Raw genomic sequence first — 21,232 nt, 5'->3', positions numbered from 1 at the left:
CTGACCTTGGCCGCAGGGACCCGGGAAGCTGGCAGCAGAGACAGGCAGAGCCTCCCGCCGCTACCCAGGTGTGAGATGGTTCAGTCAGATGAAGGCCCTGGTGGGCGGACTGGAGAAAAGAGCAGACCTAGGACTTCGTGTACGTATCTGGGGAGACGCCACAGCTGGCAGCAGAACAGGAGAGGAGTGGCTTTCTATCAGAGACGGTGTTTTCCATTCTGTCTAAAAATGAACATGACCATTATCCATCTACTTGTTCTTTTATGTAATCAACTAATTAACTCTGACTGTTGATCACCACCTGGTATGTGTCTGGGCCAGAGGGCCACGTATCACAAAGACCAGTCCTGCTCTCGGCGAGCCTACAGTCTAACTGCAGAAATGGCCGCGTCGCAGCTGCATGTCTGCAAAGAGAAGCGCCGCCACGTGCCAAGGCTCAGGGGGCGCCAGGCGCTGGGGCTGCTGGTGACCTTTCACAAAGCCCTGGCGCTCCAGGGTAAGGGCAGTTCTGGTGAGATGCAAAGCAGGACACTGGCTACCAGGCCTGGAGTCAGGAGACAGGGCAAAACTGGCTCCTGAAGTTATGAGAACATTCGATGACTGATAGGAAGGCATTCCAAAGAGCTGTGTGATCCTTCCTCAAGGAAGCCAGCGATTTAAGTCCCCGTCACGGTTAGGGGCTCCGGTGTCGGCATTTCCACTCCCATGATCATGCTCCCTTGCAAACCTCCGGGGGTCAGGTAACAGTATCTCCATTCCACAGATGGTAAGACCGAGGCTTCGTGCGGGTCGGGGGCTAGCAGAGCGGGTGGAGTAGGACACGCTGGAGCTGGGATGAACCCAGACCCCTCTCTGGAGCTCCTCCGGGGGTGGGACGCTGCCACTTTTGTCCTCTTGTAACCGCCAAAACCAACCCAGGAATTTCATTATTTAAAGGTTATTGTTGGCTCCTTAACAAACACTAGTGGAAGTTTCTGTTGGCAGAGTTTGGCTTAAAGGAAGCTACAGTTCACCAGCTCCAATCACTGGACAAAGAATTCAGGGGCAGCCTGAAGACACCAGGTGCAGCCATGGACCCTGGAGGGGATGGAGGGAGCACACCTAGAAAACTGGTGTTTGGTTGCTAATTAAAGAAAAAAAAATTTAATCTTATTACTAAAGTATCTTTTGAATTAGACATTCAAATAATAGTACTTACTGCTTAAGGATCATTCTGCTGAAGAACGAAGTAAAATGTGGGCACAGGAACATTTCGTGAAAACATAATCGTTAAACTGCATCAGATTACGTGCCAATTATTTTCATTTCTATGTTATTAAAAGTTGAGAGATAAAATAAAAAAGAATTTAAAATGAATTCCCCAACTTTCAGTTTCCAAAATGAGATTTACAAGTTATATGTTGGTAAATATGTACCTTGCGGTAGTGATTAGATCGTCTTGATTTCTGGGGACATCACTGAGAAATATCGCATTTGTCAAAACTCCCAGTTTTTAACGCCTTTGTGGGTTGCGGGCCCCCAGATCGTTCTTCATTCTCCCCGCTCCCTCGTCTCTGTGCTGATGCTCCATCACACCCAGCGGCACGGGAACCCAGAGCCCGTTTCTGTCATTCTCCGGGCATTTCCGCCTCCCTCGGAGCACCCACTTTTTCTTCTGTGCACACGATGCCATCTATCAAATCCCTAAACAGCTTCTCGCTCTGCCTTCTAATGCCGAGCATGGTGCTTTGTTTTGCACAGCAATCCAGTGTCAGAAAACAGTTAGTGATGTCAGCGTGCGGGTACCATTTCTGAAGCATCTCTGTTACTGAGAATCTTCGAGGTAACATGACAAAAGTGCACACCGGGCCTTATCTTGAGAAGCTGCAGAAGGAGGACTGGCCTTTTGATAAATGCTTTCTGGTAGCTGTCTTTAAGGAGCTAATGTTTCAAGCTTAGAGAGAGAGAGAAAAATAGAGAGATTTCTAATTTTTCAGGTAACTAATGACTTAAACGGAGGAAACAGATAATTTAATAAATCTATTTTGGCACACGGTAAACCACATCTGCCCGGTTCTGGTGTCAAGTCAGCTTCCCTCTGATTCGCAGCAGAGGTGTTTTCGTTTGGAGGATTGGATTATTTTTGAATTCTACTTATTATACTAAATTGAATATCATATTATGAAATCCATTTCAACTTTTATGGACGGCCCTGCCTCCTCCAGGGGCTTCTTTAGGCATTTGGTTTATTGGGGAAGAGTCATTTATTCCCTGCAACGATGCCCTCGGTGCTGGCACATTACAGCAAAGAAAATAAGCCACAAGATTCAACTTCTCATTGCGGAATGGTATCAGCTTACATGATTTTCTTAAAATAATGAAAACTGTTGGAATATGACATCCTAGGGAAGGAGAGAAGGTCCGTGCATAGCTAATCAAAGTGTTATCATCCCAGAAACATACTCGTAATGTGACCTTTGTCAGCTGCCTCACAGTGAAGAAATCCTTTCAAAAAAGCAGAAGTTTCCAAGGAAGCATCATAGGCTGGAAGAAATCCTCAGAAAAGAAATCGCATTTTCAACAAGAGAGCCTCCCACAGCCAAGGCTGCACTCAGGGGAGTACTGTGACCCTCTTGCCGTTGTCTTAAACTGTCGAAGTCTGACTCCTTTTGGATTTTTGAACAATTCAAAAAAGATACTTTCATAAACAGTTTCGTAAATGACAGCGTCTCTAATTCCTTGGCTTTTGAACAGTGAGCTGAGCGTTGCACAGGGGCTGATGGAGAATTTCTCCCGAAGCCATAAAGCAATCTAGGAGGTAAGCTGCCAAGCTGTTAACACAGAGAATGGAAATGGAAATTCTCCAGGATTCTCCTGGACCCTCCTCCTCCACTCTGCTCAGCCTGAGGCTTGCCGACTGGCGCCGTGTATCTTGATGTTCGTATCCCATTTCAGAAATGTTCTGACGTTATCTATTTGGGAGTTTGAAAAATAGTATAAACCCCCCAATGCATTTGAGCACACATTTCAGCACAGCAATCGCAATACCCATTTCCACTGACGCAAGATGCAGGCTCGAACCCAATTCCAGTAGCTTCATTTCTAAGTTGATGGAAATCCGGAAACCTTTTCGGTGGCTAACAAGGTAAGAAGAGCCTGGCTCCCTCCTTCCTGAATGTCACCCCACCCCTGTCATGAGCCCTCCCTGGTGCTCAGCAAGCAGAAGGCTGGGGCTGGAGAATATGTATGAAAGAACAAATAATCAGGAAAGATGAGCTGGGAAAGAAGTTTTACATCGCAGAACTGAAAGGAAATGAAACAGTGAGGATTTGAAAAATGCGATGTAGTAGAGGTTTGTCCATTAAAAGTGACTGCATGTCTCTGAAAGAGAGCAGAAATAAAATGGCTGGAATGTGTTTACTTCTTGAAAGAGTCAGGCTCAATTCACAAATGGCAAAGCTCACTGAGTCCAAAGTGACCGTTCACGTTAGAGCTAGCCGTGGACGCCCCAGGGTGGGGCGACAGGAGGGCTGCGAGACGAATGGCCCCCAAATCGCCTCTCCTTTCGTGTTTAGACTTCTTCCAGTTCATGTATATCACACAGGTCCGGGTAGATGCCAAAGCGAACACATTCCAGTTACTATTTCTAGCTTGTTAATAATCAAGTTACACTTCTCCAATCATTGACATTCTCAAATGCTACAAATGAAAATCAAATTTGCAAGGGGCAACACATTCAGGGAAGTCGTGTCTGCTGCTCCTTTCTCAGCCCGAGAAAGACAAGTTTTTAATCAGCAGTCAACTCTGCAGTCTTTGGAGCTGGTTTAAACTAAGTCGGCAACTCTGATTCTTTTATTTGAAGAACAAATAGCAGGATAAAACTGCTAAGCCCTAGAAATACACCATCATAACTTGCCACCAAAAGATTCTAAATTCCTCCATTCAAAATGCTAACAGAGTCTTTTCTCTGTGTGTCTCTCTCTTCCGCTCTCACCCTCCTCTCTCTTTGCTCTTCCTTTTCCCCTCCCCTACCCCAATCCTATACTCTTAGGAACTGGGGCCACCCTTAGGAACAGTGACCCCTGGGGATCAGTAACTCTGGGAAGTCCCAGCTCTGCCATTTCACAGCTGGGTAGCTTTGGACGAGGAGCTTGACTGCTCTAATCCTCACCTTCCTCACTATAAAGCGGGTGCAGTGACACTCATCTCACACACCTGAGAGGTTTTTTTAAAAGGATAACACATGTAAGAACAGACAGCACCATGACTGGGGGACACTTGTAATGCTGAAGACTCTTGGTTCCAAGTGACAAAAATGCAAGTCGAACTTGTTTATTCAAACAAAAGAATTCACTGCCACACAGAAATGACAAGTCCAGGGCTGGCTAGCTGCAGATCGGGCTGGGTCCTGGGGCTCAACAGTGTGGTCTGGGCCATTTCTCTTTAAGGATCCCCTCCAAGCAAAGAGCCACATGGTCCCTGCTTGGTGCCCCAGCAGGAAATAACTGAACACCTACCCAGGCAAGATCCTGACTAGACCAGCATGATGACTGCTGGGAGATTCACCACATACAAAGCAGACAGCAGAGCCTGAAGGAGAGAGCCAGGAATGCCCTCCCATGAAGTTCAGTGAATGCAGTTCCCATTCCTGGACCACTTCTACAAGGCAAAGACCAGGGCATAAACAGTTCTAACGCTCGCTGCTGTGTGACCTTGGCAAACTACCCAACCACTCTGTTTCCCCACGTGCACAATGGCGATAAGGATATGACCCACCTTTTATGGTTATTGGGAGGATTCAAAAGATGATGACTGTCAAGTACCCAGCCGAGGGACTGCTTCTTAATAAGCCATTGATGATACTCAGCTATTATTACTGTTATATTAATTTCTCTGAGTTCAATTTAATGAATCCAATAAAGCGCTAATTAGGATGAATCCCTAAGACAAAGAGCAGAGGCACAATCTAGCAATGCTTTGCTTGGCCTTGTGGGGTGGTACCCCACTCTAAGAGAGCGTCCTGGGTGGGCACCAGGTGTCTCCACTGTTGAGCCTCATGAAGTAGGTCCCCTGGCCAGACTCTCTAGGGGGCTCCACGGCATAGCCACAGCTATTGGCAGAGACCACCTCCACTGTTGTGGGGGAGCTGGGCTGGGGGGAGCCCGGCCCCTCCCCGCCTGCTGCCCCTGCCCACCGTCCACACAGCCGGTGATGAGCAGTTTTGAAGACTGGAGAGACGGCATGTGAGTGTGCAGTGCCGAGCCTGGCCTAGCACACAGTAGGTGGACATCACTGTGAGCTGGGAGGGGACCGGCTTGGCGGCTCCCTGCCTCACTGTAACCCTGCCCTTTTCACCTCTGTTCTCCTGACCACACAGGTGCATGTGCCCCCTGGGATGATGCTGCCTCATTCCTTCAGCCACCATGATTGGTCCAGAGCTTGTTACAGTCACCTGTGTTGGGCCAATCAAAGCCCTTCCCTGGGACTTTCTCCAGGGGAAGCAGGGTGGGAGAATCTGTTTCATCTCTGGGGAAGCAGAGGTGGAAGGATGGAACTCTGAGGTCAAGGGTAGAGACGTGGGTCATGCCTGGAGCTGAAGAAGAGAGGAGAGCTGGCTGGGTCCCTGCTGTCACGGAGTCCCCCTTCTGCCTCTTCTCGGAGGAGCTGGCGGGGGGGGGGGTTGGCTTCCCCCATTTGCACAGAAGGAGCCCTGACAACTGGTAAGGCCCCTCCTGGGGAGGGAGCCACTCCAGCTTCACAACTCCCCTCCCTCCCGCGTGAGGAATGGGGACTCTGCCCTCCCATCCAGCGGCCTCCTGGACCGAGGAGGGCTGCTTCTCCTGTGGTGGCCGGGGAGACAGATGGGAGGGCCGCTCCCAGGACCTCACTCTCCGTCACTCCTGACCCCCCAGATTACCCTGGGTCATCCCATGCTAGCAGATAAAGGGGCCATAGGCCAGGCAGCACCTCACCATCCTCACCACCAGTTCTGCCACCTGCGTGGTCATCACGTCCCACTTCTGCCTCACGTTACTTTGAATGAATGGCTCAGGGCGCCGGGGCTGGGCTGCAGAAGCTCGCCTCGCAGGGAGACAGCACTTCTTCTCCAGGTTAGGATTTTGGAGGCTGAGACAGAGCACTGGTTGTGGCCGGCTTTCCTGTCTGAATTCTCATTTGCAGTTTCCCAGGCAGACGTGAATGGGGCCAGATCACAATCTCAGCATCAAGATCCCCACACCTCTGGCTTTAATTTCCAGTCGCAGAAAGCCAGGCGTGGCTGGCTTCTCCCCGAAGGACAGAGGTGGGGGCCGCCAGGGGCGCACTCCCCAGCCCTTCACACCACCTACAAGATTCTGCCCGAACTGCCAACGGTGCGTTACAAACGAAGCCCTTCCTAAAAATGGATCCAAAACACTTTGTAATGAGTTGAAGGAGCCGCCTTCAAACGGGCCAGCATCTAACAGAGTCCTGGGTCCTGAGTGATCCGCGCTCAGCCGGCCCAAAGCAGGCTGGGAAAACTTCCCCCAAAGCGTTTCCCTGTGCAGGAGTGGTTCTCTGAGCAATCTCTGCAGACACACCTTCATCGGAAGAGCTGACTTGTATTCACTTGTTTACATATATTTACACACATCACATACACTTCCTGGATATTCAATGATCTGAAGTCGCCACATTTTGGAAGGAACAGCTATGTATGATTTGGGGTGACCTTTGTCCACCAATCACTGGACAACTGGATCCAAATCCCACAAGAGGCAGGGTGCGCTCCCTGCGTGGGGGTTTCCCCCAGTAGAAAACGTTGCTGTTCCTGCTCTTCTGGCCCGGCCTCACACCATCCCTGCAACCCCAGCGGACCCCTGGCAGTTCACCACGTCCGCTCTGGGCGGGGCCGCCCACAGCACAAGGGATCCTCACTGCAGGGAGGGGCCTTCCTTTGCATCCCCACGGCCCCAGCCACTGCTCCAGATTGCAAGCCCCATTTCCTTATCTGTCTACACCACTCCACTGTGATCACCACGGGGGCTGCACCAAGTCCGATTAAATGCAGCATCTCCAGCCCCTGCCCCTAGCAGTAAGCAGGCCAGCTAAACCAGGTCTCAGTAAGTCTTGAATGGAAGTGTCCAGGCTGCCTCTGGCAGAGCCCGCCCCAGCCCAAGGTGAGCCTGAAGGGGCTCCAGGTACCAGCAGAAGCGCCGAGAGGCTCCTGGGCAGAAGGATGGTTTTGCCTCTTTGTAGGAAGGCAAGAGCTAAGCATGCCTAACCTTCCAGGTGGGGTCGCACCTCCCTCCCTTCCTCCACCCTGCACCCCTCCTGTCCCCTGTCCACCCCCACAGCCCTCCCCCTGCCCTCTCTCCTGCCCACTTGTAGACCTCCCTGCTGTGATCACAGCACAATGGCTCCAGCTATGCTGAGAACTAGTGCAGGTCAGAGTGCAGTCAGAGACACCCAGAGCCCACCCCCAAGTCCTGAGGGCCCCCCTTCCCTCCTGCAGCATGCTCTGTGCTCCTGCCCTCACGTGCTGGTTGGCTGCACCACCCAGGTCCAAGGTGCAGACTGGCCAGCTCTCAGCTTCAACCTTCATAAGAATACTGGGGCTGAGAAAATCAATTCTGTTAATAGGTGAAGCTCTCCGCTGGAGATGCTATCCTAAAAGAAAACCACATGTAAAACACTTAAAGTGGCGAGCTCCGTAATGTTTCTTTTGTTACACGACCCTCACACGTTTGTCCGGAGTTTGGGGCTTTCAAACCACACAAGGTTTTATGTGATCGTTACAAAATCCCTTCTTTTCCCAAAGGCAGGGTAGTAAGGATTAAGTTTGACTACTGAAGACAGCTTTGTTGTAAATGGTCTCTAAGTTCACAAAAGTAAAAGCTTGGAAAGAGAGGCTTATTGCACAAATTTCTTGGGTTGCAAATCACTGGAAGGAACCACGTGTCGTGTTCGCTTGTCTAACCTGAAAGTATCCATTTGTATATTTCAATAAATGATGCAAATTAATGCCATTCCCAGTGCCCACAAGAAAGCTGGTTTATCTTAAAGGACATCCAGGGAGGCCCGTGAAAAAATCAGAATAAAGTTGAACATACACTCCTGTGGTTTTTCCCCTTTTGTAAAAAGTCATTTGTGGGACTCTGTGTCCAGAGAAGAATGGGGTATGATTTATTCATCTGAAGATGGGAAACCCTAAAGGAACCTCACCCATCTGGTCCAGTGCTGTCATCCTACAGACAATTCAGGTGGACTACACAGTGAGCCTGCACTCCAAGTCTCCTGACCCTGTGTTCCTGACCCACCAGGCTGGCTCCCAGATTCGGAGCCACACTTGTGCTGCTTAACAAATGGGACGTGCAGGTAGGTGAGACGCCATAAGGGAATGAGGCATGGGGGGGCTCTGGACAACACGATTTGAGTTTTTTAAAATGACCCCCAAGAAGGAAAGAACTTACCAGCAAGTGCAGAGTGCGCGGATTTTAGTTCTGTTCATGGGACAGTCCACGATACCACATCCTCAAGTCTCAGTCCTCAGCAGGGCCAGTCCTTGGGCAGGGCTGGCGGTCTTTGTGCTGTCCCCCTTGGCTCCCAAACCCTTATTTGGCTCTTGATCCTGGACCCCCTTGTGAAGACAGCAGCAGCTTCTGTCAGCACCCCCAGCAGGGAGCCCTGCTGAGCTGAGCCAGGTCCATGCATCTTCTCTGGCTGCTGCACACTCCCCTCCCTCTCACCCACCCTCCCCAATGCCACGTAATCCACCGATACAGTCACCAAGCTGGCCTTTCTTTCCTGGGGTGGGAACCAGAGATGTTAACAATAGCTAGTCTCTTTTTACTAACAGCTTAGGAATTCATATTAAAAATACTACTCAGGTAAAAATGAAAGTAGGATTTACATATTAACTGTAAAGCTACATCTCAGCACACTTGTAAACATCTTGATTCAGTTTTTGTGTTCTTTTCCCTTTTCAGCTCTGCTGGGACCCCAATTCTGACTGTGTCCTGGTAGCAACAGATCATAAGAACAGGTGGATTCTAGGCCTTGGTGTTTGTACATGTCCTACATGCAGTAGATTGTTGAGGTCCTCTAAGCAAACTTTCATTAACGATGTTAACCTGCTGAGTGAGACGAATCACAAATACCAATGTATGAACTTTGGCCAAATCCCAAAAGAAGAGCTGTACATCCTGGGAAGGCAAAAATTTCTTTCCCATTAATAAAATGGGATACAGGAGGCCCCATAGCATAGCATGGTGGCGTAGAACACATGGGTTCGGGATGGGACCGCTGAAATTGCCAGAGGGCATGTGACCTCTCTGAAACTTCAAGGGATGACTCCACTCACTGGGGTCCTTAGCCAATCAGATTAGAAGGAACGTATATTGTTTCCCAGAGCGGCCAAAGGAAGTACCACGATTGGAGGCTTGAAACAACAGTCGTGTATGGGAGTTCACAGTTCTGGGGGCCAGAAGTCCAACATCAAGGCGTCCACAGGGCCATGCTTCACCTGGAGGCTCTACGGAAGGATGTGTTCCATGCCTCTCTTCCAGCACCCGGGGTCCCAGGGGTTCCTTGCCTTGCAGAAGCATCACTCCCCTGTTCCACTGTTGCACGTGGTTCTTCCTGTGTCTCTGTCTTCACGTAGCCTTCTGCTTCTAAGGACACCAGTCATACTGGGTTAGGAGCCCATACGAATGACCTCATTTTTACCTGGGGCCTCTGTAAAAGGATCTTATCTCCAAATAAGGTCACATTCTGAGTACTTGAGACTAGGATTTCAACACTCTTTTGGGGTACATAATTCAACCCATAATAAAGTCCACATAACAGCAAGCAGTGCCCAGCACCTCTGCTCTTACTAAATAGCCACTGACACTGGGTGTGTCTAGGTACTGCTGACTGGGCAGCATCTGAGGGGTCCTGGACGGCGAGGGACCCGGTACCAGCACTAGAGGCTGACCCCGTTTGCTGATGCATCGAATCCAGATGAGCTCTGCACAGCCCCTGCCCTCTGGGAGCGGCCGCAGTGGAGTGGCCTGTGCTCCAGGCACGCAGCCTCCCCAGAGCGGGAACCAGTAACACGGTTACTGGGTGCACCTGCCGCCGGGCCTCCGGACCCGTCCTCGCCCCACACCTGCCCTGGCGCGCGGCAGACAGCGCACATGTAGCGCTACGGCGCGGACATTTGGTAAACCGAGGCACAGAGCAAAGGCAGGAAGGGCGTGGTCCAGCTGTGCCGGTCGGGAGGGCCTGCTGAGGCAGAAGCGCCTGGCGACGAGGCCAGAGGGACTGCGAGCCAGAGGGCCAGGAGGATGAGGGCCGGGCCGCGTCAGCCCGTCCGAGGCTGCGCAGAGCGGCGTCCGCCCGAGCGCCGCCGCACTGGGCATGCTCCGATCTGGGCGAGCGCGCGCCGGCCGGAGGGGGCGCCCACCCTCAGCCCCGCCCCCGCGCCCGCCGCACTCCAGGCCCCGCCCCCGAGCTCCGGCCCCACTTCCCTCCTTCCGGGTTCCGCCCCTCTCTGGGCCCCGCCCCCGAACCTAGGTCCGCCCCGCCTCTGCGCGTCCCCGCAGCGCTTCCGCCGCGTCCCCCGCGCGCCCGCCCCGATAGCCCGACGTCAGGCCCCGCCCCCAGCCTGGGCCCCGCCCCGGTCCCGCCCCCGGCGCCCCGGACGTGCCCAGGCTTCCCGCGCTGGCTCAGCTCTGCGCGTCCCTGTGCTCTCAGCTCCTCGCGGTCGGCGGCTTAGGCAGCGCGGTGAGTGTCTCGGTTGCCTTACTCCAGCAAAAGTTCGGGGCTCTCCCAGGGGAGAGCAGGCGTCTGGAGGCCGTGGGACAGTCCAGCCTACAGTGGCGCTACGGGCGCCCCCCCTTGCCATCGTGGTGCGGCCCACTCTGACTCCCAACCTCTCCTTACGTGCCCCAGGTGTGACCAGGTATGCCCAGGTGTACCCAGCCTTCCCCCAGCCTCTGGTCTTTGACCACGTTGGATGCCAGTGTCCTGGCCTAGGGGTTGTGGCCGCTCCTCACAAACGTCTAGTTGGTCAACACCTTGGAAGCCTTCCCTGCCCGCCCTCCTGACCTGCACTGCTGACCAGCGCCAAGGGCCGGCTCCTCTGCCTTTTGTTCCCAAGAAGCTTCCAGAGCCCCTACTCTGGCCCTTCCTTGCTGCAGGCCTTTAGCGTACAACTTGTTCAGAACCCCATTTCCTCTTCCTTGCTTGAGACAGTGTGAGGGGAAGACCAAGTTCTGGGGGCCTCTTTGTTGTGGCTGGTGTTTGTATGCAGTGTGCCCTAATTGCCTCGGTAAACACTAACACTGAGAGGAAACACGTGGAGTGTGAGAACCGTTTACAACCGACACCGTAGTTCGGTAATAAACACTGTAGAGCAGCTGGAAACTGCATTCCTGGGTCCTCGGGTTCATCGTTTCCTGCATCTCGGGATGGTGTTTGCTGTTGGTGCCTCAGCTCAGTAGCTGACTTTCTCTGCTGGAAGCACATGTCCGTGTGAGCACAGCTTCTGCTTGGCTGGGTAGACAGTCATCCAACCAGGGGCAGAGGGAGACTGGCTGGCCCAGAGAGGGGTCACCACAGCGGCTGGCAGCAGAACGTGAAGAGCTAAGGATGAGACGGGTGGTTTCCATACTCACCCTAAGAGTGTCTAAGTCAGGCCCTCCTCTCTTCCCCACCCTGTGATGGGAGAGGGTTTTGTTGTTTCCATGATTCCCTCAATGGAAACACTCAGGGAGGTGCAGAAGACGAAGAAGAGCCCCCGAGCACACTCTGGGGGTGAAACAACTTTGAAAAAGCAGTGTCAGAGCCGCCCTCTTCACCCACCTCCACCCCCAGCTGGGGGTTAATACATTAGCTCAGACACTTGCCCCGTGAGGCAGGCCACACTAAGTCTACACCTGCTGAAGTCCAGCACCTTCCCGCCACCACGGAGAGCTGGCCTTGCTCTCCATTTCTTCTTGGGCTCTTGTTTGGAGTCAGGATTTGAGTGGTGGAGTGGTATGTGTTACAGTCGGGCTGCACAGGCCCCAAGTGCAGAGCTAGGCTAAGGTACTTTTCTAGGTGAATCTTCTTTTCATGAAAACAAATCTGTGTTACACAAACTAAATTTAACGAATGTTATTAAGTGCTGCTTTAAAGAGGCTTCGCTGCTGGAGAGCAGGGTTTAAAGGAAGAAAGCCAAGTGCAGACACAGTGGTTAGCATCTTCATCTTGTTCAGCTGCTGAGATGCTTAAAGCTCTCTTTTCCTCTCTGTTTGGGCCTTGCTTGGATATGGGTGAGCCTCACCTGGGCCTTACCTTCCCTGCGGGCCTGCTACTCCACAGTGTCCTGCGCAGGTGTCTCGGGGCCGTCTGTCCTTCCCTCAGGGACGGGGGTGGGGGGTGCCTGAGGAAGAGGTCAGCTTCCCCGGGGTTGCTGTGGGCTTCCTCCTCCAGACCTCTTCTCCTCCTTCCTCAGGAACCCCAAACAGTTTACCCTTCTCAGTGTTGGCTAATAAAGTCAACTTACTAAATTGCCTGTGTCCTTATTTTGCAGAGGACAGACATTTAGAAGCCAGCGATTCAGACCAAACCTGTTGTATTCCAACTCCCTTTTCTGGGGCATCCATGCCGTTTTCAGTTTATAGTATATTCTCCTTGGTAGAAAAAAAGGAAGCAATATACTGTTTTCTGAATTCTCTTTCCAGTAGCTGTCCATTAGCGTTAGTGTCAGGTTCGTTTCCACACTTCACTCCGGCCCACCCACCTCTGTGGCCACAGTGTGAAGCCCTCTTCTAGATCCACTTTCCCTGAGGCCTCTGATCTCCCGTGGTGTCTCTGGCACCGGGCTCACCTGGCCCCCGGCGTGGTCGTCCCTGACCCTCTGCTTCCTGGACTGGGTAGTCTTCTGATACAACTAGCTTCTGGAAGCCCTTGGGTCTTTTCACAGAACATTATTTAAGTAAAACCTGAAGATTTAAAAATCAGGGACATATAAACTAGTATTACCCTGGGTGAGAGTGGCCTTTTCGTATGCACTCATGATAAACGAGCTAGCCCAGGGCCCATTCTTGGTTTGAAAGTGTGTGCGGCTTATCTGGGTGGGGAGGGGGCTTTGAGCCGGGCAGGATGGCTCGTTTTCCCTTGGTTGACATCCGTTTTCCCATTCTCTTAGCTCTGGAGGCCTGTCTTTGGTACAGGTAGATGAAAGTTTGAGATCCACTGTTACAGGCAAAATACTGCGAGATGTGTGTTCTGTGGCATTGGGGTAACTGCAGGTCAGTGGAGAGAAATAATCTAGTTTTCTTTTAAAATTTCTTAAAAAAATTAACGCGAATGAAGAGCTTGTATAGGAGGCCACGGGGCTTGGGGAAAACTGTCTTGAATACACGGGGATACAGTGAATGGCTCACTCCTTTATAGAACTTAAAGTGAATTGTGTAAGAAGAGGAGTAGGCCATTTTTGTGACCTCTGTAACCTTTGAAGGGCTCCACAAGGTTTTGGCAGCTGTGGTTCACGGTGGGCTGGTCACAGACAGCGTCTTGCCAAGGTGCTTGGAATGCCCGGCAGTTAAGCCAGGCCAGCGCCCCACTCCTGGTGTCAGCTGCAGCTCGGGCACTAAAGAAGTAGGCTGCCCCGGGGGCCACTGACACATCCCTGACGTCCTGGGCCACGTGCTAAATGCTGACACTTGTTTTTGACCCCACAAGGTGTTTTCAGTTAGACTGGGGGCTTAGCAGAGGAGTGGGGGTAGGTCTCCAGGCCTCATGTCCCCTTGTGTGCGCCCCCGCCCCCAGCCCCAGAGTAAACTCGTTTGGCGTGTGATGCAGCTGCGATAAAACCAGTTACAAATTCTGCAGAAACATTTTCTTACCAGTTGTGAAATTTGTTGCCGTGTGTTATGTGTGTGACCGTGAGAGGAATTGGGAGAGAGCTATAAATGCCTGGGACGTTCCCTCGACTCCTGGGGAGGCTTTCTTGTTAGGATAATTTCCTGCCCAGAACACTTGTGCAGTCAGCAGAGGACCCAGTCCGGGGGTGACACTGAACGCGCGGTCCACCAGTGGCACAACTCGTAAAAGCAGGCACTTGTTAAATCTATTTGTTTTTATTATAGACATCGATCTGCCAGTCGCAATAATGCATTTATGGACATTTTTCTGCAAGCACAGCGCTGGTGGCAGTTTTTACTGACAAATTGAGTCGTATGGATAGCAGTTTAGAAAACTCTTACCTTATTGACAGATCTGGCAGCCCCAGCACTGGGTGTTCAGAGGTTTCTCGGTGGATGAAGAGAGCGAATTGAATCTTGGGGCAAAATATGGGATGGGATGTTTAAATGTTGAAATTTAACAAGTAGCTGGTAATTATTTCTCATTTGTTTTTAAACTTTGGGGTACAAGCTTACCCCACAAACAAAAGAACTGAAAGTAAGGGCCGAGGGTGTCGCTTCAGATATGGCCCTCTGGTTGGTGTGGTCAGTAAGGGCCGCCCCTGAAATGTGGGCCTGCTGGGATGTGCGTGAGCAGGAGCGAACTGTGTTTCTTAAAAGGTACTCTGAGCCCTGCCAGTCTTGGAAGTACCGAGGGTGCTCGTTAAGAAGGCAGGTTATCCGGCCTTTTGTCAGTCCTGCTGGATCAGTCCCCAGGGACCTGTGTCTTTGCAAGCTCCCTGGGGGCCCCTAATGTTTGAGCATCTCTGGGGCAGCCTTTAGGGTCATCTGAGAAGCAGGGCCCTCCAGCCCACAGGCTCGGGAGTGCCCCTTCCAGATGGACCCATCGGCAGCTGGCCTCGTTCTGAGTTGCCTGTGCTTTTGGGTCTGTGTACAGTTTTGTAACTCCTCAGAGACATGTGAATCTCTTTGAATTGCAAAGCCAACATGTTATCATAGCGTTACAGTTTTCGGTCTTGTGGTTATGACAGAAGATGCAGATGTTACCAAAACTTTAGCATTAGTTTTACAAACAAAGTGAAGCATGGACAGCCGTGTTCTGTTTCACTCCCGTCTTTCCTTCTGGATGGCTGGCCGCGCCGTTCCTCCCTCTGGGTGGAAGCATTTTCATGGTGTCAGGTGAGGGTTAACCTTCATGTATGCAACCAGATACAGTTTTGGGAAACTGAACTGAGTTTTTATTTATTAAGTGCCAGAGTTGCGTTGGGGAGAACACATGGGGGGATTCTGGCGGTGCCGTTTACTAGCCAGGTGGGCAGCTGTTAACCCCCTGGCTGCCTCCTCATCTCTAGGTTGGCAATGGTCACTGACTTTGTCTACCTGGATGAGCGTAAGCACGTGAAACGACTGATGAATATTTTGTAACATACTAAGCACTGCTGGATAGAAATTTTAATTTGGAAACATAGTCTCATAGAAGGATGAGGCTAACTGGGGAAAGGGTGAGGAACTAACCAGTCATGGTTTCCTTCCAGTCCAGTGAGCTTCCTTGTTTTCCCTCCAGTTCAGTCAGCAGCCGTGTCCCTGTATCCCACTCCGTCCAGTCAGCATCCTGGTTCCCCCCAGTCCAGTCAGCATCCTAGCTCTACGGAATTCCCTACCCAAGCCCTCATTTGTGGTGCTGTACACGGGGTTAAGGTTGCATCCTCTGTGAACAAGACTGATTCAGTTTGGACCCTGCTCCACTAATGACTGTCTGTGACCTTGAGTAAAGTCACATAACGTTTCCTGAGCCTTGGTTTCTCCAAAAATCAGGAAGATGACATTCCTAGTCCTAGGACTATTGGAGGATATTGGGACAGAATCCCATTTGGGGAACAACCCAGGTCCGGCCCGTGGTGAGCCCTGTATGATAATTGTTGACATTTGTTAACTCAGGCACAAAACTGTTTCTGCTGGAGGCAGGACGAGAGATGGGGTCTTCAAGTTTTGCTCCACCGCCGAAGACATGCCACGCTTGTGTCTGATTCCTTGTGGCAGGACCTTCCTTTGGTCTGGAGCCTCATGATTTGCCGGATATCTACAGTTCCTTCTGTCTCTAAGGAGGTGGTTTGCCCGGCTGCCTGTTTCTAGTTTTTTACAATGGATGGTTCGGGAGTGGCTGAAGTGGCCGGCCTCAGGGTGCTTCCCACCCAGGTGGCAGTGTCCGAGTGTGCAGGTGTGTGGTGCTGAGGGCCAGCGTGTACTCTGTGGGCCCAGAGCAGGTGAGCTTAGCAGCTGTGTCCCCAGTGGGCCTGGCTCCGAACGCCCAAGTCCCTGTCTTCTGGGAGGCTTGACATCAGTCGTCTGTTTGCTGGAGAGAATTTCCTGGAGGAGAGACACCAAGTCTGACACTGTTGATGGCTGGGAACCAGCAGCGACATCCGCACCTGAGTGAGGGGACCATGCTGCGAGGGGAGTGCGGTGCATTAGGTAAGCTCCATCAGAACAAGAAATCCTGCAGTAGTAGTGTGTGTGTGTGTGTGTGTCTCTACACCCTCATATCAGGTTCAGCCTGGTAGACTTTCATTCCAGAAGATCCTGGTCAGTGTGATAGCAGTACCACTGATGGCGTTTACTGAAGGCCTGTGCTGGTGGCTTTTCCCAGTCTGTCTTGTGGAGTCCTTGAGGTCACTTGGCGTGGGGACACTTGGGGTCTCTGTTCGGCACATGAGGAGGCTGCCTGGGTAGGACTTGGCAGCCCAGGTTTGTTTGTAACCAGTGCAGGCTTTTCACCACTCTCCTTGCCCGCTGCCCCTGAGGTGGTGAAGCAGAGAAATTGTCAGAAGTCCTCTCTGGGGCAAGAAATACATCACCTTTGTGTTCAGTTCAGTTACACTTTCTGGACACCAGTGTGGACATGCGCGCTCCTTTGCACTGTGGGAGAAACAGTGCACCCAAGTCTGTCCCTGCCCGAAGGGGCCCCCAGCCCCTCCTAGTGTGCACCCACCCCGCTGGGAGAGCTGACTGCAGTGAGGGGTGGTGACAGCCCCTGTGTGTGTTTGCTGTTTATCACAGGCAGTCGGATGCACTGCATACCTCCTTAGGGAGTGGGGGTTTAGTGCTGTGGGCGCCAGATGAGAGGGAGTGTCCAGGTGCCAGGCCGTGTCTCAGGCTCCAGCCACACTCCTCACCACGTCCCCGCCGGCCAGGGACCTGCTTCTGGTCCAGTGGGCGGGATGGACGGAGCATTTGTGCAGAGGCTGTAAGGTTTCTCTCTCAGAGGCGGGTGGGGACGTGTCAGGAGTTCAGTTGGAGGGGGTGGGGCGGGGCCTTAGGGGGCTAAGGGAGCCTGAAATTTGGAGTGGGGCCAGCCCTGGAGGGTCCTGGGTGCTGCGCTAAGGAAGGGGGCTATTCCGAGCTTGGTTAGTGGGGGATGGTGAGTGGGGTCCCGGGTGGGCATGTGTCAGGGAGGATGGGGAGGCAGGACAGGCTGCTGCCCAGCATGGTGCCCACAGCTGGACTAGTGCCCCAAAGTCTCCACGTCAGTGCGTGTCACCTGCTTAGACCACAACAGCAGGGGGGAGGCGGGGGGGGGCAGGGAATCAGAGGAAGTATGGTCCTGTGCGGGCATCCTGGGACGGGGCAGGGGCCCTTACTCGTGTTCCTGAGGCTTTTCACTCTCCAGTGAAGCTCCTGGAATAAAGGGCAGGAACAGAAATGATGTATTTCCAGAAGTTACTGAATTTAGCTAGCCATCCCGGGAAAAGCCCAGGTGTGCTGTTCTTTATTGTGCAGAAAAATTTGTTTCTGTCGCCGTCCTATGATCATCAGATTAAGCTGTCGAGTCAGATGGATGCGCAGCGTGCGTGCTGATGACCAGGATGTGCACCTGCTCGGCTCGCCAGGCTCCAGGCCGCCCTGGGGGCAGGTGTCCCATGGGGAGGGGGCCAGCCCACGGAGTGGGCCACTCTAGGGAGGCTGCACTGATGAAGTGACTTTTGAAATTTGTTGCAAGAACTGTTACTTAGAACTAAAATGCAAGTTCTAAAATGAAGTCAATGTTCCTAAAATTCAACACAGCCCACCCTTTTGGGTGTGATCAGCCACTATTATGGTCATCTTCTGTCTGGCAGGACAGACTCTGTCCTGGGTGACCAGCAGTTTACTGGGACGCAGGACTTTGGGCTAAAATGGGAAGTCTGTGCAAGCCAGGTGGTGGTCGCCCTGGACACTCGTGTTCCCGGGACCCGGGTGGCCTCCTCGCTGTTACTCCCTCCAGCTTGGGTCCACTTAGGTCTTGAGTCACAATCAGTAGTTTATTTTCTTTCTTTCTTTTTTTCCTACAAAAGGAAGGGCTTTAAAGACTTCCTCTTAGCTTTTAAAAAAGTTTGTTTATTTTTGCTGTGAGTGTGATTAGAACATCTCTCAGAGCCTCCGTGACTGCCCTTGGACCGGGTTCCCTGTGCTCCCCTCCCAGCGCTCTCTGGACTGTCTCACACCAGGAAAGCCCCCAAAGGTTCTGACTCCTCAGTGATTGTCTTTCTCTTCTGTGTGTTAAGGTTTCTTGCTAAGAAGACCACCTTTGGGCCTGAGGTGCTTTGGTATCATGACAGTCCAGACAGGCTGGGTTCTTGGAAAGATTAGTTAAATAATCTTTTCTGTTGGTCAGAAACAGGTATTTCCAGTGGCGGGGTGTTGGAAGCAGCTGTCTGATGGGCTCCCGTGGTGCCCCGGTGTTCGCGCAGGAACTCCCAGGTGCTTGTTGAAAACCCACGTCGCGGCTGCGTGTTGCCGCTCTGTTTTGACCCCTGGGTGCTCACCACCTCCCTGCGCTTGGTCATTGTGACTCAGAACCTCAGGACACAGGCTCCAGGCTGCCCGGACTTTACCTCGTCTGGAGGGCACCTTTGGGAAACCGGGTAAGCTGTCTGCCAGGGCCAGGCCACTTCTGTTCAGCTCTCAGACGTGAGGCTGCCTCTTGGGGTGTGAAACAGAGTGCACAGGGGCCCTGGATCTGATTGTTGAGAATTTCTCATCTCACTTGCCTCCACACCTGATGGGAAGCTTCCTGGCTCCAGCCTCAGGACCTTAGTTCCTTTTCCTCGCAGCCTCCCTGCTTCTGTCCCCGAAGGACGCCTGCCCCACGGGGCGCTGTGAGCGTGGCACTCAGGCGGACACGAGGGAGGAGTGCACCTCGTCCCCTCTCTGTTGAAGGCAGGGGTCTGTAAATGCTCCAGGGTAACCCCTCTTTCCCACCCAGGTCCCACGTGAAGTGAGCCTGTGAGACCCACGTTGATGCCACCTCCAGCCCAACACCCCCCTTCATTCTGGCACCTTCTCTGGAAGCCTGTGCACCAGCCCTTTGCTCTGAGAGTGGATGGCAGGAGGCCCTAGAGAACCCACTGCTCACGCCTGGGGGTCCTCTTCCAATCCAGCCCAAACCTGGGCACCCTCTGCTCCCAGGCTCCCTCTGAACCCTTCCTGTGCCAGATTTTCTGGAAGCCTCTTCAGCCCCCTCGTGCTTCCTCCCTGCAGGCCCATCACTCTCACACTCAGGTTTCCATTTACTTGTGTGGGTTTTGCCTCCTGAGCCCTGCTTGGGGCCTCAGCCTGACGGAAGGCCCAGGAAAGGGTGTAAAACACGGTTTGCGTTGGACTGAACGTGCCCCTGAGATTCATATGTGGAAGCCCTCACTTCCAGTGGGACTGTATTTGGAGATGGAGCCTTTAGGAGGTAGTTAAGAATAAATGAGTTGTTAAGATGGGCCCCTAATCTGATAGGACTGGTGGCCTTATTAAAGAAGAGAGTGCTCTTCACCGTGTGCGGGCACAGGGGGAACGGGGCTGCCCGCGAGCCAGGAAGAGGGTCCTCACCAGAAACCAAATCAGCAGGAACCTTGATCTTGGACTTTCCAGCCTCCATAACCGTGAGAAGATAAATTCCTGTTGTTTAAGCCACTCAGTGTGTGATACTGTGTCATAGCAGCCCGGGCTGGCTGATACAGGGTGAGGTGCAGACGAAAGCTGTTCCAGAAGCACAGAACCCATTAGGGGTTTGTGTGTGAAGTTGGAATTTGGGGACAAGGATTACTTTGTAATCAGATGGTGCTCAAAAGTCGTACCGGTCTGTTCTCAGGTTTGCCCCTTGGCATCCCAGAAGGAGAGCGTGGTTAGGAGTAAGACAGCGTGGGCACAGACCTGTCTCCCTACCAGGTTCCTAGAGGTCACAGGAGGGAGGTTTGGCAGGCGGGGCGGGAGGCCCCCAGAGGACCAGGCCTGGTGCTGGGCGGGCTTGATCCACCTGGTCGAGGCCTCAGTCCCCAAGGGAAGAGGAGAGGTGGGGGGTGGGGCTTGGGCTCAGTGCCTGGACAGCTGGCTTTCTTAGGCAGGAGGGGGGCCTCTGGAGCCAGCCCACAGCCTAGACTTGTTGGCTGGGGATTTTGTTGGTTGGTTGACTTTTTTTTCCCGTTGATATTGGTCCGTTCATTCTCTACTGCTGCCTGGACCAAGGAGCAGCGTGCGGTCATTCTGTTGGACACCAGCAAGGATTCTAAGAGCCTTGCAGTTTGCTGCTTTCACGCTAAGACGTCTCTCTCGAGGGTTTTTGGGGGTCTCTTTTGAGTTGGGGACTTGGGAAGACATTTCTCAGTGGAAGCCAGCGGGCCTGCACGTACACCAGACTGGCTTGCGTTACGTCTGTGGCCATTGATGGGGCACATAGTAAAGATGAGAGATTTCAATTTGCTTCTGCCCCAGTCACCCATCCGCTGTTCACGAGCTGTGCTGTCGGTAAGCAGAGTGTATCAGATATGTGGGCATTCTTAGGAAGCTGCAAAGAAAACTCAAGTTGTAAACTTTGACCCAGTGGATCTTGCCACTTCTGAGCTCTGACCCTCTGTGTCCTTACAGTGTGGCCAGCACTGCACCCTCGAATCTGCTCTGGGGGCCTGGCGGTGGCCAGGAGGGACAGCTGTGGTCAGGGCGGGATAAATGAGCGTCCTGGGCGCTGTGTGCTGTGCTTCACGTGGTGCTGTGAACATTTGAGATGCAGATTTGAATTCTCAGTTATGTTTTATTTATTTGTTTATTAGCACAGCTATGTTTGTTGTTTAAGTCCACGTTGAGCATCTCTAAGATTGTGATTAACCTTGAGGGCCATGTTATAATGTAATTATTAGTGACTGGTCCTGTTAATCCTTGCAGTCAGAGGCGCGCTGGTGTGGTATGTCATTGGGTCCATTTCTTTTCTTACGTGTTGTAAACGTGATTCTGTGGCAGCAGGAGTGTCAGTTTGTTACCAGGACAGACTTGGGGAATCTCAGGTATAAGACCAGTTTTATGTAATGATTGTGACGTGTAGCGTTCCTTGCGTGATTAGGTTAATGTTGGCAAGGCGT

General features: G+C 52.4%; 1 protein-coding gene and 1 long non-coding RNA gene across 3 annotated transcripts in view; one reads left to right on the top strand and one right to left on the bottom strand.

Annotated features, from left to right (window-relative positions):
- LOC123616188 (uncharacterized) overlaps positions 1–10,349 on the bottom strand; it is a 55,112-nt gene extending 44,763 nt beyond the window's left edge. Inside the window, exon 1 of the long non-coding RNA XR_006724076.2 lies at positions 8,430–10,349. This is a non-coding gene — a long non-coding RNA (uncharacterized LOC123616188). The remainder of the gene's footprint in view (positions 1–8,429) is intronic.
- A 219-nt stretch (positions 10,350–10,568) lies between these two features.
- Positions 10,569–21,232, top strand: part of MGMT (O-6-methylguanine-DNA methyltransferase) — a 230,779-nt gene continuing 220,115 nt past the window's right edge. The window contains exon 1 of one of the 2 annotated variants that reach the window (XM_010952643.3): positions 10,569–10,725. The gene's annotated coding sequence lies outside the window, so the exon portion shown is untranslated. Of the gene's footprint in view, positions 10,726–10,752; positions 10,904–21,232 lie in introns of those variants that run through there. The other variant, XM_045514974.2, reaches the window with a different exon arrangement.

Source organism: Camelus bactrianus, chromosome 11, assembly GCF_048773025.1.
Source record: "Camelus bactrianus isolate YW-2024 breed Bactrian camel chromosome 11, ASM4877302v1, whole genome shotgun sequence".
In the NCBI taxonomy this organism is placed as follows: Eukaryota; Metazoa; Chordata; class Mammalia; order Artiodactyla; family Camelidae; genus Camelus; species Camelus bactrianus.
Note: the sequence above shows the minus strand (reverse complement) of the source record. Positions and strands in the feature narration are given on the sequence as shown.